The sequence below is a fragment of the Mirounga angustirostris genome, unplaced genomic scaffold (assembly GCF_029215605.1).
Source record: "Mirounga angustirostris isolate CCGP_5_RB_7025 unplaced genomic scaffold, mMirAng1.0.hap1 SCAF_3, whole genome shotgun sequence".
Lineage (NCBI taxonomy): Eukaryota > Metazoa > Chordata > Mammalia > Carnivora > Phocidae > Mirounga > Mirounga angustirostris.
This window is the reverse complement of record NW_026991711.1, coordinates 64369224-64386879: the sequence shown is the minus strand read 5'-3', so window position 1 is coordinate 64386879 and position 17656 is coordinate 64369224. Positions and strand designations below refer to the sequence as shown.

The window sequence follows — 17656 nt, the reverse complement described above, 5'->3', positions numbered from 1 at the left end:
GATTGGATTCTTTGTTCTTTGGGTGTTGAGTTTAAAGTTCTTTATAGATTTTGGATACTAGCCCTTTATCTGATATGTCATTTGCAAATATCTTCTCCCATTCTTTTGGTTCTCTTTTGGTTTTGTTGACTGTTTCTTTTGCTGTGCAAAAGCTTTTTATCTTGATGAAGTCCCAATAGTTCATTTTTGCCCTTGTTTCCCTTGCCTTTGGCGATGTTTCTAGGAAGAAGTTGCTGCGGCTGAGGTCGAAGAGGTTGCTGCCTGTGTTCTCCTTTAGGATTTTGATGGACTCCAGTCTCACATTTAGGTCTTTCAACCATTTGGAGTCTATTTTTGTGTGTGGTGTAAGGAAATGGTCCAGTTTCATTCTTCTTCGTGTGGCTGTCCAATTTTCCCAACACCATTTGTTGAAGAGACATTCCATTGGACATTCTTTCCTGCTTTGTCAAAGATTAGTTGACCATAGAGTTGAGGGTCTGATTGCTGTGGCTAGGACTTCTAATACTATGTTGAATAGCAATGGTGGACATCCCTGCCGTGTTCCTGACCTTAGGGGGATAGCTCTCAGGTTTTCCCCATTGAGAATGATATTGGCTGTGGGTTTTTCATAGATGGCTTTTTTGATATTAAGGTATGCACCCTCTATCCCTATACTCTAAAGAGTTTTGATCAAGAAAGGATGCTGTACTTTGTCAAATGCTTTTTTGCATCTATTGAGAGGATCATATGGTACTTCTTCTTTCTTTTATCAATGTATTGTATCACATTGATTGATTTGCGGATGTTGAACCAACCTTGGAGCCCAGGGATAAATCCCACTTGGTCAAGGTGAATAATCCTTTTAATGTACTGTTGGATCCTATTGGCTAGTATTTTGGTGAGAATTTTTGCATCCATGTTCATCAAGGATATTGGTCTGTAATTCTCCTTTTTGATGGGGTCTTTGTCTGGTTTGGGGATCAAGGTAATGGTGGCTTCATAAAACGAGTTTGGAAGTTTTCCTTCCATTTCTATTTTTTGGAACAGTTTCAGAAGAATAGGTATTAATTCTTCTTGGAATGTTTGGTAGAACTCCCTTGGGAAGCCATCTGGCCCTGGGCTTTTGTTTGTTGGGAGATTTTTGATGACTGCTTCAATTTCCTTAGTGGTTATAGGTCTGTTCAGGTTTTCTATTTCTTCCTGGTTCAGTTTTGGTAGTTGATACATCTCTAGGAATGCATCCATTTCTTCCAGGTTATCCAATTTGCTGTCGTATAGTTGCTCATAATATGTTCTTATAATTGTTTGTATTTCTTTGGTGTTGGTTGTGATCTCTCCTCTTTCATTCATGATTGTATTTATTTGGGTCATTTCTCTTTTCTTTTTGATAAGTCTGGCCAGGGGTTTATCAATCTTGTTAATTCTTTGAAAGAACCAGCTCCTAGTTTCGTTGATTTGTTCTACTGTTCTTTTGGTTTCTATTTCATTGATTTCTGCTCTGATCTTTATTATTTCTCTTCTCCTGCTGAGTTTAGGCTTTATTTGCTGTTCTTTCTCCAGCTCCTTTAGATGTAGGGTTAGGTTGTGTATTTGAGACCTTTCTTGTTTCTTGAGAAAGGCTTGTATTGCTATATACTTTCCTCTTAGGACTGCCTTTGCTGTATCTCAAAGATTTTGAACAGTTGTGTTTTCATTTTCATTGGTTTCCATGAATTTTTTTTTAGTTCTTCTTTAATTTTCTGGTTGACCCATTCATTCTTTAGAAGGATGCTCTTTAGCCTCCATGTATTTGAGTTCTTTCCAACTTTCCTCTCGTGATTGAGTTCTAGTTTCAAAGCATTGTGGTCTGAAAATAGGCAGGGAATGATCCCAATCTTTTGGTGCCAGTTGAGACCTGATTTGTGACCTAGGATGTGATCTATGTGATCTATTCTGGAAACTGTTCCATGGGCACTAGAGAAGAATGTGTATTCTGTTGCTTTGGGATGGAATGTTCTGAATATATCTGTGAAGTCCATTTGGTCCAGTGTGTCATTTAATGTCTTTATTTCCTTGTTAATCTTTTGCTTAGATGATCTGTCCATTTCAGTGAAGGGCTGTTAAAGTCCCCCACTATTATTGTATTGTTGTCGATGTGTTTCTTTGCTTTTGTTATTAATTGCCTTATATAATTGGCTGCTCCTATGTTAGGGGCATAGATATTTACAATTGTTAGATCTTCTTGTTGGATAGACCCTTTAAGTAGGATATAGTGTCCTCCCTCATCTCTTATTAGTGTCTTTGGTTTAAAATCTAATTTGTCTGATATAAGGTTTGCCACCTCAGCTTTCTTTTGGTGTCCATTAGCATGGTAAATCGTTTTCCACCCCCTCACTTTCAATCTGGGGTGTCTTTGGGTCTAAAATGAGTCTCTTGCAGACAGCATATTGATGGGTCCTGTTTTTTATTCCAATCTGATAGCCTGTGTCTTTTGATTGGGGCATTTAGCCCATTTACATTCAGGGTAACTATTGAAAGATAGGAATTTAGTGCCATTGTATTGTCTGTAAGGTGACTGTTACTGTATATTGTCTGTGTTCCTTTCTGGTCTGTGTTACTTTTAGGCTCTCTCTTTGCTTAGAGGACCCCTTTCAAAATTTCTTGTAGGGCTGGTTTTGTGTTTGCAAATTCCTTTAGTTTTTGTTTGTCCTGGAAGCTTTTTATTGCTCCTATTTTCAATGACAGCCTAGCTGGATATAGTATTCTTGGCGGCATATTTTTCTCATTTAGTGCTCTGAATATATCCTGCCAGTCCTTTCTGGCTTGCCAGGTCTCTGTGGATAGGTCTGTTGCCAATCTAATGTTTCTACCCTTGTAGGTTACAGATCTCTTCTCCTGAGCTGCTCTCAGGATTTTGTCTTTGTCTCTGAGGCTCATGAGTTTTAGTATTAGATGTCCGTGTGTTGACCTCTTTTTATTGATTTTGAGAGGTGTTCTCTGTGCCTCCTGGACTTTGATGCCTGTTTCTTTCCCCAAATTAGGGAAGTTCTCTGCTATAATTTGCTCCAATATACCTTTTGCCCCTCTCTCTCTTTTTTCTTCTTCTGGGATCCCAATTATTCTAATGTTGTTTCGTCTTATGGTATCACTTATCTCTCAAATTCTGCCCTTGTGATCCAGTAGTTGTTTATCTTTCTTTTTCTCAGCTTCCTTATTTTCCATCATTTGGTCTTCTATATTACTAATTCTCTCTTCTGCCTCATTTATCCTAGCAGTTAGAGCCTCCATTTTTATTGCACCTCATTAATAACCTTTTTGATTTCAATTTGGTTAGATTTTAGTCTTTTATTTCTCCAGAAAGGGTTTCTCTAATAACTTCCATGCTTTTTTCAAGCCCAACTAGTATCTTTAAAATCATCATTCTGAACTCTAGTTCCGACTTCTAACTAATGTCCATATTGATTAGTTCCCTGGCAGTCAGTACTGCCTCTTGTTCTTTTTATGAGGTGATTTTTTCCATCTTGTCATTTTGTCCAGAGGAGTATAGATGAATGAGAGAACAAAATGTTAACAGGATAACAACGTCCCCAGAAAATATACACTAAAGAAATCAGAAAAGACCTGAAACTGGGGGGAAAGAAAGGGAATGAAAGAAAAAAAGAAATAGATAAAAACAAACAAAAAGAAAACAAAACAAAAAAACAGAATATGATCCAATATGATCAGGCTGGTGCATAGATCAGTGCCACACACTAGATTTTGGGTGTATTTTGGTCTGTTAGAAGAAAGTGCCTCCCAAAGTTTTAAAGAAAGAAAAATTTATATATGTACAAAAATAAGGGTTAATACGATGAAGGGATGGAATATGACTGTAAAGATGAAAATTATAGAAGATTTTATAAAAGGAATTGATAAGATAAGAAGTTGGTTGAAAAAAAGAAAGAAGGGGATTTAAAAAAAAATAAGGGAGAGGGGCGCCTGGATGGCTCAGTTGGTTAAGCGACTGCCTTCGGCTCAGGTCATGATCCTGGGGTCCCGGGATCGAGTCCCACATCGGGCTCTTTGCTCGGCGGGGAGTTTGCTTTTCCCTCTGCCCTTTCCCCCTCTCATGCTCTCTCTCTCTAATAAATAAATAAATAAATCTTAAAAAAAAAAAAAGAAGGGAGAGAATGTGATCAGGCAGGAGACTAGAACAAAGCCATACACTAGAGATTTAGGGTATATTTTGATCTGTTAGAAGAAACTGTATCCCACAATTGTAAAGAGAGAACAACTTATATATTTATACCAAAAATAAGGTTAACTACTATGAAGGGATAGAATATGACTCTAAAAAGGAAAAATAAAAAAGATTTTTTAAAAAAGGGATTGATAAGATATTGGTTGAAAAAGGGAAATAGAAAAATTCAAAAAAAGAAAAAGAAAAAATTAAAATTAAAAAAATTAATTTTGAACGACTAAAGAATCAGGGGGGAAAAAACCATGAATTCTATGTGCAGTATTCCCCTAGCGCTGGAGTTCTGCCGTTTTCATTGATCAGTAAACTTGGTCTTGGCTGGCTGTTCTTGCTGATCTTCTGGGGGAGGGGCCTGTTGCCATGGTTCCCAAATGTCTTTACTGGAGGCAGAATTGCCCTGCCCTTGCCGATCAGGGCTAAGTAATCTGCTTGGGTTTGCTCTTGGGAGCTTTTGTTCCCTGCAAGCTTTCTGTACAGCTTTGGAGGACGAGAGTGAAATGGTGGTGGCCTCCCAATCTCTGCCCCAGAGGAGCTGAGAACTTGGGGCCCCGCTCCTCACTGAGCCCCCAGAGAAAAGCAGTCAATCACTCCTGACTCTCCGGTCTCCGGCCGCACTCCATGCTCACCAGGCCTGTGACCGAGCATTTCTATCTCTGGCACTCGACCCCAGTGTGGAGTCTCCAAACCCAGCAGATCCCTGCTGTGTGCTCCCGTGCCACTCCTCCCAGGGGAGGAAGGGGAGTCTCCCCAGATCTACTGCTTGTTGGGTCCCTCCTGGAGGAGCAGTGGCCCCACTGTGCCGTGGATCATGGTTTATGGCAACCCCGAGCTGAGAGCCTGTGCTTCGGCTCCGTCTCTGCAGCTGGCTTCCCTGTTCTGATACCTGGGAGCTCTGCCACACTCAGGCACCCCTGGTCTCTGTGACCCTGAGGGTCTTGAGACCACACTGTCCCAGCGAGGGTTCCACTCCCTGCTTAGCCACCTGAGTGACGTCCCTCAGTGGAGCCGACTTCTAAAAGTTCCTATTTTGTGCTCAGCTGCTCTATCACTTGCCAGAAGTGGCCAAAGGAGGCCTGCTCCCCTGCCGTCTATCCTCCCGAATATTGCCTCAGATTCACTTCTCCGCACGTCCTACCTTCCAAAAAGTGGTCACTTTTCTGTTCAGAGAGTTGTTGCTATTCTTTTCTTTGATCTCCTGTTGAGTTCATAGGTGTTCAGAATGGTTTGATCCCTATCCAGCTGAATTCCTGGGACCAGATGAAATCCAGGTCTCCTACTCCTCCGCCATCTTGCTCCTCCCCCCCAGAACAATTTAAATTCTAAGCTTATGGGTATGGTCTTACCCAACTTTTCTTTTGGGCATATTAGGATTATTTGACTAAGGGTTGAAATGAAACATTCAGTCCTTTTCCTCACTGGGGTCTTTGTAGATATTGGGGAAATATTAAAGCATCTGCAGGACTATTTAAACCACACTCTGAAAAAAAAAAATCCCACATAGTTCATTCTCCTTTTGAAAAAAAACAATGCATTACTGCCAGAAATCAATTCCCATTGATTTTTGTCTTCTCCTCTCTTTTCTTTTCCTTTCCTTTCTTTTTTTTTTTAATTATAGTTACCATCTGCCACCATACAACATTGAGTAGTATTGTTTTCAAACTAAAATGAAGGAACTGAGAGTTACTAGAGGTAGATGGCCTCAATGTTCCCCTCAGCTTGACTAAACTTTAGATAGGCTTCTTCCTGACTCTAGGTCTTGACCTCCTTTTCTCTTAGAGCATTTTTGTTATAAAACTTGTAAGTTCTTTTTCTACTTCTTTGAGATGTAAATTTTTACAAAAGCTTCTTGCCTGTTTTACAACCCAAAGAATGGGTTTCTCAAGGACTTGGGAGACATCTCTTTGAAATATAATCATCAAAGAAAGTAGCACCACTATTCCCATTTTCTGTGGTAGAGTCAGAGTTTAACTTTGGCAGTTTTATTTATTTTAAAAATAAAAATTGAATCATGAACATATAGATTAGAATTTCCTTGGAACTCAAGTAGGTATAAAAATGAAGAACAGAACAAGGATTGTAGAGTTAGGAATATAATATTAACTTTTTTTTTTTAGATTAAAACCATTTGAAAACTGAAAACTAAACTCTAAATGCCTCCAGATTGTTTACTCCTACATATTTTATAATGTGGATTTTAATGATTGAACAGTGAATTTTTTCAACACGTACTAATCATACAAATAAATGACAACAGACCTTATAGAGGATTTTCTGTCTGAAAGCTTTTAATAAATCTTGACTGAACTGAATGAAAGTGATCTTACCTACAGCTTAGTGACCTTGTCTTTATGTTTCCTATTCGAAATAACCCATATATCTATTATGAGTTTTGTTTTGGTTTTTGGCCATGACAGAGAATAAAGCAGATGTTGATTTAAACAATTAGAACTGAATGAGATTTTCTTTAAGTAGAAAGATGTTATTGAATATATTAAGTATGAGAAATAAATGTCTCAGTTATCCTTATGTGCTAATATTTCCTTTTTAAAAGACTTTTTTTTCTTTTTTTACACATTGAAATTTTTTTATTATAAAATAATTTGACATGACCCTAACCAAAACAAAAGAAAACAAAAACAAAACACTATAAGCTAAATTATAAAGTAAACCACAGGCTGAGTGAAAATACTTGCAAATATTTACCTAAAATGTACTTAAAAGAGAACAGCAAGAAAACAACAAAAAAAAAGACAATTCAATAAAAAAAAAAGTGCAGAATATAGACAGGCAACTCAAAGAAGAAATATAAACCCATTAGACATATGAAATATGAAAGATTCAATCAGTTTTAATAAAAGACTTTATTTTCATGGAACTTTTAGATTTATAACAAAATTGAGAGGGAGGTGCAGAGACTTCCAGTATATTCCCTCCCATGCACAGCCTTTCCCATTATCAACATCACTCACTAGAATGGTACATAAACAAGGGTGAAACCACATTGATACTTTGTAATCACCCACAGTTCATAGTTGACGCTATGGTTCATTCCTAGTGTTGTACATTATTTGGGCTTGGACAAATGTATAATGACATATATCAATCATAATAATATTTTACAGGGTATTGTCATTGCCCTAAAAATCCTCTGTGCTCCAATTCATCTCTTCCTTCCCACTGTTGGCAACCACTGGTCTTTTTATTTTTCCATAGTTTTGCCTTTTCTAGAATGTCATATTCTTGGAATCATACAATATGTAGCCATTTCAGATTGGCTTCTTTCATTTAGTAATATGCATTTAAGATTTCCCCATGTGTTTCTGTGGCTTGATAGGTTACTTTTTTTTAGTGCTTAATGATATTCCATTGTCTGTAAGTACCATAGTTTATTTATCCATTCACCTACTGAAGGATATCTTGGTTGTTTCCAAGTTTTGGCAGTTATGATAAAGCTGCTATAAACATCCTTGTGCAAGTTGTGGGGCATAAGTTTTCAAATCCTCTGAGCAAATACCAAGGACTGTGATTGCTGGGCACTTTTGAGAGTGAAAGAGACTACTAACTGGTTGGAGGCTAAGACAATAGATATAAACTTGAACTCTCCCAGGGGTGCATGGTCACCCTAGATATGAGAATCTGAAGTTTATTTATTTATTTTTTATTGTGAGAATCTGAAGTTTAATGGAAAGATTAAGCCTGAAGATGTAAGTGTGGAAGTCATCAACATACAGAGTGTTTAGCAATGGGACTAGATGAGATCAATAGGAAGTGAATATATATAAAAATGAAAAGAAGTCAAGAGACCAAGAACTGAACTCTGGCTACAAAGTTTCAGTGTTGAGAATAAATTTATAAAAAAGAAATAAGGATGATTGTGAAAGAGATCTGAGACAGAATACCACATTATATAAAATCAGCAAATGGTAAAATTAGGTCTAGAATAAAAATCTGTCTTTTTACTTAAGTTACTTTTATTACTATAAGTAATTACTATAAGAGAAACAAGAACAACATATTTAGAACAAGAATTCTCAAGTTTATTTTGTTTTCTAGTTATTTTAAATTTTGTAATCAAAGTATATTTTGGTAACAAATAAAATATTACTGTATCAAAACATACATGAGAATCCCCCTTCTCTACTACTTTGTATGACTTAAGCTTGCTCTGAAAGACAATTATTTTCACCTTTTTCTCTGGCCTTTATATTTCTAAATGTTAAGTATAATGTGAATAATAATGGTACCTACCTCTTAGGGATTTTGGAAAGAGTAACCTATAAGAGCTACATGTGTTAGTTGTTACTGTTACTTTTTAATCTTTAACTTACTATTATGGAAGAAGAGGACTTGGCTTTGACATTTTCCCTACACACATTTCTTCCCTCCATCTTCTTAAAATACTTATATTGTGGTTTTAAAGTAAATCAATATTTAGTGTTAAGAATAGTACAACTCTAAATATACATATGTAAACCGCATATTATATCATGATCACTTTCTTCTGTATATCATTTTATTTTTCCTGCACTTAATAATTACCTCAGTTTTTTGTTTGCTTAGTTTTCTGTATTATTCTCTAAATTCCAAACTCCTCTCAATAGAACCAAAGACAGCAGGGTATTTATTCATTGTCTTTAAAGAATCTTTTAATAAACAACTGTTTAAATTTTAGTGCAGTCAAATTTGTAGTTTTTTCCTCCAAAAGCACTTTCATGTCTTTAAAAAAGACATCCTACCCTACCCACCCCAATACAAAGATAATGTCCTATATTTTTTATAACATTTTAAAATTTTGCTGTTTAATTTTACTTTTATAACCCATATGGAATTGACACTTTGGTTTAATATTAGATAAGGATCAATTTCTCTTTTATACAAATAAGCAATTGAACCAGCATCATTTATTGCATAGCACTGCATTTTCCTACTGATTTACAATGTGGTTGTCATAAATCAAACTCTCACTTTTTTTTTTTCACCACTGATGTTAGGGTTTGAAGCCGATGGCCAAGAAAGAATGGTTGAGATGTTTTTGGTGCAAAAAGGTGATTTTATTAAAGCAGGGGGACAGGACTATAGGCAGAAAGAGCTGCATTGGGGTCATGAGGAGTGGCACATTATATACTTTCAAGTTGGGAGAGGGTTAGGGATAGTGTAAGTCTCTAAGGAATTTTGGAAGCAAAGTTTCCAGGACCTTGAGGGAGCTAGCTCTTGTTGGGAAAAGATCATTTATTGCCATCTAATAAAACCTGAGTTATGAGACCTTTCAGATATATATCAGTGAGTCATATGCTTGGGGGATGATTGCCAACACATATCTTGGGGGGTACAGATGAAGTTTCCAAAAGAATTTTTAAATGTTAAAGTAGACTTACAGGATCCTGGGGTTTGGGCTAAGATTGCCTTTTGCCCTTAGCAAAGTATTAACATCAAGGCAGTTGAGTTCCTAGAGGAATGTCATTCTGCCTGTTTCAAGGACTTGTCAGTGGGCTATAGATAGTAAGGAAATTTAATAATTTTTCTTTTTCCTTTGTTTCCCACATCAACTATCACATTTAAAATTTTTTAATAGTTCTTTTTTGTTATGTGAATATTTTAAAACATTTTTGTGGCATCCCACCCTTGTTTCATAGATGCAATGTCTTATCTGAGGATCATAATTAAGTTTTGAAAAAAATAATTTTTCTTCTGCTTTCTGCAGCATCCTTACTTCTTTATTTTGGTGAATATCCTTCAAGTTGGATGGTGTACTCAAATATTGAGTCATTGTAGGCTGTCCATTTATATTTAAGAATGAGGCATTAAAAAGATTATTGGAAGCCATGTGGGTTGGTGCATCTACTGGTGAGCTAAATTGTAGGGCTGTCAAGTGGATACCCCCAAATGTTTGTTTCTGTGATTCTCTTCCCCTGTGTTAATCATTTTCTTTACAATCTTCAAATTTCCTGCCTGTGAGTACAAGGACACTCACGCTCTTACTATTTTAGTGTATTAACTTCTAATTAATCTCCCTGGTTTTGCCTTGGCATTTCTTCTTTGAATTTAGCTCTGTTGTCTTTAGCTCAGAGCTTCTCTAGAGAGTACATCTCACATTTTTTAAAGATTTTATTTATTTGCAAGAGAGAGAATGAGAGACAGAGAACATGAGAGGGGGGAGGGTCAGAGGGAGAAGCAGACTCCCTGCCGAGCAGGGAGCCCGATGCGGGACTCGATCCTGGGACTCCAGGATCATGACCTGAGCCGAAGGCAGTCGCTTAACCAACTGAGCCACCCAGGCGCCCAATCTCACATTTTTTAGCCAGGGCAACAGAGGGATGCCTGGTCTTGCAGGATTGTGAAAGGGTTTGGGAATCTTTTGATTTTTAAAACAAGTTTTTCTGGTGTTATGCCCAACCCACACCAGAACACCTGATGTTTGCAGGGCTTGCTGCAGCACATATTGTCATCCTTCCCTTTTGGGCTTTCTCAGATTAGCTACATTAGGAGCACTCGCCCTTTTGCTTTTCAACTCCAAACTTGTTTCTTTCACTTATTTGCTATCTTCTTATCTCCCATTCTTTTTTTTTTTTTTAACCTTGTGATCTTATCCCTTTTAAAGATTTCTTGGTTCTCTGTTAGTATGATTTTGATATGAAGCAGAGATAAATATGCACATTTAATCTACCATGTTTACCTGGAATTATTTCCTTTTTAAAAATTTATTTTAAACTTCTTCCATAAGGTTTTAGACTCAGGGATGCATTTCATATTTTTGTTCTGTGGTCTGCTAATGCATCAACCTGAAATTAAGACTTCTCTTTTCAGTAAACTGGAATATGATCATGACCTATATAGTTCCTGGCTACATCCAATCACCTATTGTGTGGAATTGCTGCTGGAAGTAATTTAGGCGCTGTGAGAACTGAGCATCTTCATGAACTTCTTCTGTATTTTATGGTTGAGAATGATATTAGTTTTCTTTATAAGTCAATGTGTGTTTGTAGGTATAAAAGTATTTTCAGTTCATTTAATTTCTATTGATACTAGAAAAATGCTCTTGACACATATTTGCCATCAAGGCCAAAACTTTTAACACTGTAAGGATTTGACTGCTTGGTAAATGGACTGGATACACCTAATTCTCAGTGGGATCTTAATAATGGTTAAATAATAATAGCATTTGGGTAAAAAATGACTATGGATTTGACTGAAGAAAATTTTACAGAAATACTTTCAAGCATTAAAAAAAATCCTTGTTAAGTTTAACAAAATGTACAGTTGAAAAGCTATGGTTTTCACCAAGGGAAATGAATGGAATATGTTATGTATTAAGCCATTCCAAAGACAGCATATTTGAGAGCTTGAAAAATCAGTTTGGCACTGTACCATAGTTGATTTAGCATGGAAGAATGTTTTCTAGTTCTGGCATACTTGCTTTCTTTATTCTTCTGTATCTCCCCATGTGAGTCTATTGAACTGCAAAGAGCAAGTTTAAAAAAGTAATCAGCATAACAAACCAATGCAAACTTCCCAATTCATTTAAATTTGCTTTCATAGTTGTGGGCTCAGATTTTACCAAGTTTGAAGAACTTAACCAGTTCAAAATACATTAATGCTGTGTCAGTAAATTTGCCTTTTTAGTATTCCTTTTGGCAAAGCTACTGATGATAGTAACTGTTTTAATTCTGAAATTTGCATTTACAATACGTATTGGTAAATGATACTAAATTCAGCTCAGCAGAATTAGATTTATTTATTAGATGCATTCGTGTTCCAAACTCAGCCTATTCAGAGGATAAAAGACAGAAGAGTAGCAGTAATGGAAAACTTTACTCTTTGAATGGCAATGCCAGACATTCAGTCTCTTGTGGTTGTTCTCTGGAAGAAGTGCCTTCCCATTTTTATATATTTAGATCTGAGTGGACATTTATACTCATTGTACCGATCATAGACTTCAGTACCCAGAAGCAAAATAGTTCCTATCCCTGATAGGATATTATGCTGGACTCTGGGAGATTAGGTTTGTGAATTACCTCGGATTATCAATTATTTAGTCTCTTGGTAGTCTTAACTGTGGAACACAATTCTAAATATAAACTAAGCAAAAAAGCCCACTAAGAAGTCAAAATTACATTCTCAAAGTACTAAACCTCATATTTTTATCCTAAAGGCCCTCATTCAGAGATTATATCAATGAACTAGTTTGGACATGATCTTAGTATGTTTTGTTATATAGTATTTCAACTTCCTGATGGTTAGTGAGATGAGAGGTGTGAGGTAGTAGAAAATCTTTTAGAGGTTGAAGTGATTAAGTGATAGCTAAAAGTTTGTTAGTGAAGGGAGATACAATTCATGTAAGTTAACAAAAGAATTATAAAAGTACAGAAGTTTTGGGCCACAAAATGAAAGTAAGCGTATCTGTATATCTAAACCATTGTTGCATATCTTTTCAGAAAAATGGAATGTTAATTTATGTTTAAATAAGAATGATAATTATTAGGGCATTGCCATGAGTTGGCTAGAGTCCTTAGGGCCAAAAGAATTTTTTTTTTTTTACCTCCAGTCACTGTCCATTTTTTCATACAAGAACTATACACTAGACAAGCTGGACACTTGTTATTTCCTGGCCCTGCCGTATTCTTTTATGCTTTTATGGGTTTGTTCATCCTGAATTCCTTGTTTGGAGCTGGTCTATTTGCTGAACTCCTGCATTTCTTAGAGACCAGCACAATTTCCTCTGACACTCTGCATCCTCACTCTCCTCTGGCAGAATGTGTATCTAGCATTAAAGTTCAAAACAAAGAAACAAAAAATACACATACACATTAATATATGCCTATATATGTTACGTTGAACTAATGAAATTACATTTTTATAGGTCTATATAAAATCAAATGGCAATTTCATATAGTTCTTTGCCATTTGGCCATCCTGATTTTGGAAGATAAGTGCCAATACTTGATGAATACATGAACAAAATAGATCTATATTTGCTAATTTTGATACATGTTTTACTAATGCTTATAATATATAGGCATTTCAGAATCAAAATAGGAAAGTGATTCACTGGTAGACACTATTCTAGATGACATACACCCTAACTTGAAATCCTACCACGTGGAAGGCAAATGTTTATAATACTTAAAAAGATCTAGGAATCCATATCCTTAAATAGATTATGAGGAATAGAATATAGAAGGGAAAAATACATACATATGTTTATATTATCTTATTATAAATAACTTATTATAAATAACTTAAATTCGTTATGCTTCTCTTTCTCCTATTATAAGTTCCCTAAGAGAAAATACTATATCCTGTTCACTTTTGTAGGATCTTTCTCCCCGCCCCTATTTATTTATTTATTTATTTATTTATTTATTTATTTATTTATTTATTTTTATTTTGATGTAGTGTTCCATGATTCACTGTTTGCATTAATACCCAGTGCTCCATTCAATATGTGCCCTCTTTAATACCCATCACCAGGCTAACCCATCCCCCACCCCCATCCTCTCTAGAACCCTCAGTTTGTTTCCCAGAGTCCATAGTCTCTCATGGTTTGTCTCCCCCTCTGATTCCCCCCCTCCTTCATTTTTCCCTCCCTACTATCTTCTTCTTTATTTTTTTTAAACATGTAATGTATTATTTGTTTCAGAGGTACAGGTCTGTGATTCATTAGTCTTACACAATTCACAGCACTCACCATAGCACATACCCTCCCCAATGTCTATCACCCAGCCACCCCATCCCTCCCACCCCCCTCCACTCCAGCAACCCTCAGTTTGTTTCCTGAGATTAAGAGTCTCTTATGGTTTGTCTCCCTCTCTGGTTTTGTCTTGTTTCTTTTTCCCTCCCTTTCCCTATGATCCTCTGTCTTGTTTCTCAAATTCCTCATATCAGTGAGATTATATGATACTTGTCTTTGCTATTGTTATTTTAATAGGGATTGCATTAAATGTGTGGATTGATTTGGGTTGAATAGATGTTTTAACAATATTTGTTCTTCCAATCCATGAGCATGGAATATTTTTCCATTTCGTTGTGTCCTCTTTGATTTCTTTAATTAAGTGTTCTGTAGTTTTCAAAGTACAGATCTTTTACCTCTTTGGTTTATTCCTAGGTACCTTATGGTATTTGGTGCAATTATAAATGGAAATGATTCCTTGATTTCTCTTTCTGCTGCTTCATTATTGGTGTATAGAAATGCAGCAGATTTCTGTATGTTGATTTTTTATCCTGCAACTTTGCTTAATTCATGTATCAGTTCTAGCAGCAATTTTTGGGGGGAGTCTTTGGGGTTTTCTACATAGGGTATCATGTCATTTGTGAAGAGTGAAAGTTTGAGTTCTTCCTTGCCAATTTGGATGCTTTTTATTTCTTTTTGTTGTCTGATTGCTGAAGCTAAGACTTCCAGTATTATGTTAAATAACAGTGGTAAGAGTGGACATCCCTGTATTGTTCCTGACCGTAAAAGAAAACCTTTCAGTTTTTCCCCATTGAGGATGATATTAGCTGTGAGTGTTTCATATATGGCCTTTATGATGTTGAGGTATGTTCGCTCTATTCCTACTTTGTTGAGAGTTTTTATAAAGAGTGGATGCTCTACTTTGTAAAAAGCTTTTCCTGCATTTATTGAGAGGATCATATGGCTCTTTTTTGGGGGAGAAGCGATCATATGGTTCTTATCCTTGCTTTTATTAATGAGGTCTATCACATTGATTTATTTCTGTATATTGTACCATCCTTGTAGCCCAGGAATAAATCCCACTTGATCGTGGTGAATAATTCTTTTATTATTCTGTTGGATTTGATTTGCTAGTATCTTGTTGAGAATTTTTGCATCCATGTTCCTCAGGTATATTGGCCTGTAATTCTCCTTTTTAGTGGGGTCTTTGGTTTTGGAATCAAGGTAATGCTGGCTTCATAGAATGAGTTTGGAAGTTTTCCTTCCATTTCTTTCTGTGGGAACAGTTTCAGAATAGGTATTAACTCTTCTTTAAATGTTTGGTAGAATTCCCACTTGGAAGCCATCTGGCCCTGGACTCTTGTTTGTTGGGAGATATTTTGATTACTGATTCAACTTCTTTGCTGATTATGGGTCTGCTCAAATTTTCCACTTATTCCTTTCAGTTTGGGTAGTTTATATGTTTCTAGGAATTTATCCATTTCTTCCAGATTGCCTAATTTGTTGGCATAAAATTTTCATAATTTTCTCTTATAATTTGTATTTCTGTGGTGTTGGTTGTGATCTCTCTCATTCATGATCTCATTTGAGTCCTTTCTCTTTTCTCTTTGATAAGAATGGCTAGGAGTTTATCACTTTTATTAATTCTTTCAAGGAACCATCTCCTAGTTTCATTGATCTGTTGTAATGTGTTTTTTGTTGCTGTTGTTGTTACTATATCATTTATTTCTGCTCTACTCTTTAATATTTCCCTTCTGTTGACTTTAGGCTTTATTTGCTGTTCCTTTTCTAGTTCCTTTAGTTGTAAGGTTAGGTTGTATATTTGAGACTTTTCTTGTTTCTTGAAGTTGGTCTGTGTTGGTATGTACTTCCCTCTTATAACCACTTTTGCTGCATCCCAAAGGTTTTGGACTCTTGTGTTTTCATTTTCATTTGCTACTGTGTATTTTTTTTATTTATGTATATTGTCTGTGTTCCTTTCTGGTCTATGTTGCTTTTAGGCTCTCTCTTTGCTTAGAGGACCCCTTTCCAGATTTCTTGTATGGCTGGTTTCGTGTTTGCAAATTCCTTTAGTTTCTGTTTGTCCTGGAAGCTTTTTACCTCTCCTTCTATTTTCAATGACAGCCTAGCTGAATATAGTATTCTTGGCTGCATATTTTTCTCATTTAGTGCTCTGAATATATCCTGCCAGTCCTTTCTGGCCTGCCAGGTCTCTGTGGATAGGTCTGTTGCCAATCTAATGTTTCTACCCTTGTAGGTTACAGATCTCTTCACCTGAGCTGCTTTCAGGATTTTCTCTTTGTCTTTGAGACTCATAAGTTTTACTATTAGATGTTGGGGTGTTGACCTATTTTTATTGATTTTGAGAGGGGTTCTCTGTGCTTCCTGGATTTTGATGCCTGTTTCCTTCCCCAAATTAGGGAAGTTCTCTGCTATAATGTGCTCCATTATACCTTCTGCCCCTCTCTCTCTTTTTTCTTCTTAGGGGATGCCAATTATTCTAATGTTGTTTTGTCTTATGGTATCGCTTATCTCTCAAATTCTGCCCTCGTGATCCAGTAGTTGTTTATCTCTCTTTTTCTCAGCTTCTTTATTTTCCATCATTTGGTCTTCTATATCACTGATTCTCTCTTCTGCCTTATTTATCCTAGCAGTTAGTGCCCCCATATTTGATTGCACCTCATTAATAGCCTTTTTGATTTCTACTTGGTTAGATTTTAGTTCTTTTACTTCTCCAGGAAGGGTTTCTCTAATAACTTCCATGCTTTTTTCAAGCCCAGCTAGTATCTTTAAAGTGATGATTCTGAACTCTAGATCTGACATCGTACTAATGTCCGTATTGAGTAGGTCCCTGGCAGTCGGTACTACCTCTTGTTCTTTTTGTTGAGGTGATTTTTTCCATCTTGTCATTTTGTGCAGAGGAGAATAGATTAATGAGAGAACAAAATGCTAACAGGGTAACAACATCCCCAGAAAATATACTCTAAACAAATCAGAAAAGACCTGAAGCAGTGGAAAAAGAAAGGGAAAGAGAGAAAAAAGAAAAAGAAAAAAAGATAAAGATAAAAACAAACAAAAACAGAACAAAACAAAACAAAAAAAACCAGAATGTGATCAAATATGATCAGGGTGGTATATAGATCAGTGCCACACACTAGATTTTGGGTGTATTTTGGTCTGTTAGATGAAAGTGCCTCCCAAAATTTTAAAGAAAGAAAAACTTATATATGTACAAAAATAAGGGTTGATATGGTGAAGGGATGGAATATGACTGTAAAGATGGAAATTATAAAAAATTTTATAAAAGGAATTGGTAAGAAGTTGTTTGAAAAAAGAAAGAAAAGGATTAAAAAAAAAGAAAAAAAAAGGGAGAGAATGTGATCAGGCAGGAGAGTAGAAAAAAACCATACACTAGAGATTTAGGGTATATTTTGATCTGTTAGAAGAAACTATCTCAAAATTTTAAAGAGAGAACAACTTATATATATGCCAAAAATACGGGTAACTACTATGAAGGGATAGAATATGACTAGAAAAATGAAAAATAAAAATGTTTTTTAAAAAAGGGATTGATAAGATGTTGGTTGAAAAAGGGAAAAAAAATAAAAAAAAAAAAGACAGTTAAAAAAAAATTAACTTTGAAAGACTAAAGAATCATGGTAAAAAAGCCATGAATTCTATGTGCATTATTCCCCTAGCGCTGGAGTTCTGCCGTTCTCATTGATCGGTAAACTTGGTCTTGGTGGGCTGTTCTAGCTGATCTTCTGGGGGAGGGGCCTGTTGCCGTGGTTTCC

At 36.0% G+C, this 17656-nt stretch overlaps 1 long non-coding RNA gene across 3 annotated transcripts in view; it reads left to right on the top strand.

Moving 5' to 3' along the window:
- Positions 1-17656, top strand: part of LOC135363842 (uncharacterized) — a 478080-nt gene that overhangs the window by 268937 nt on the left and 191487 nt on the right. The window lies entirely within an intron of this gene.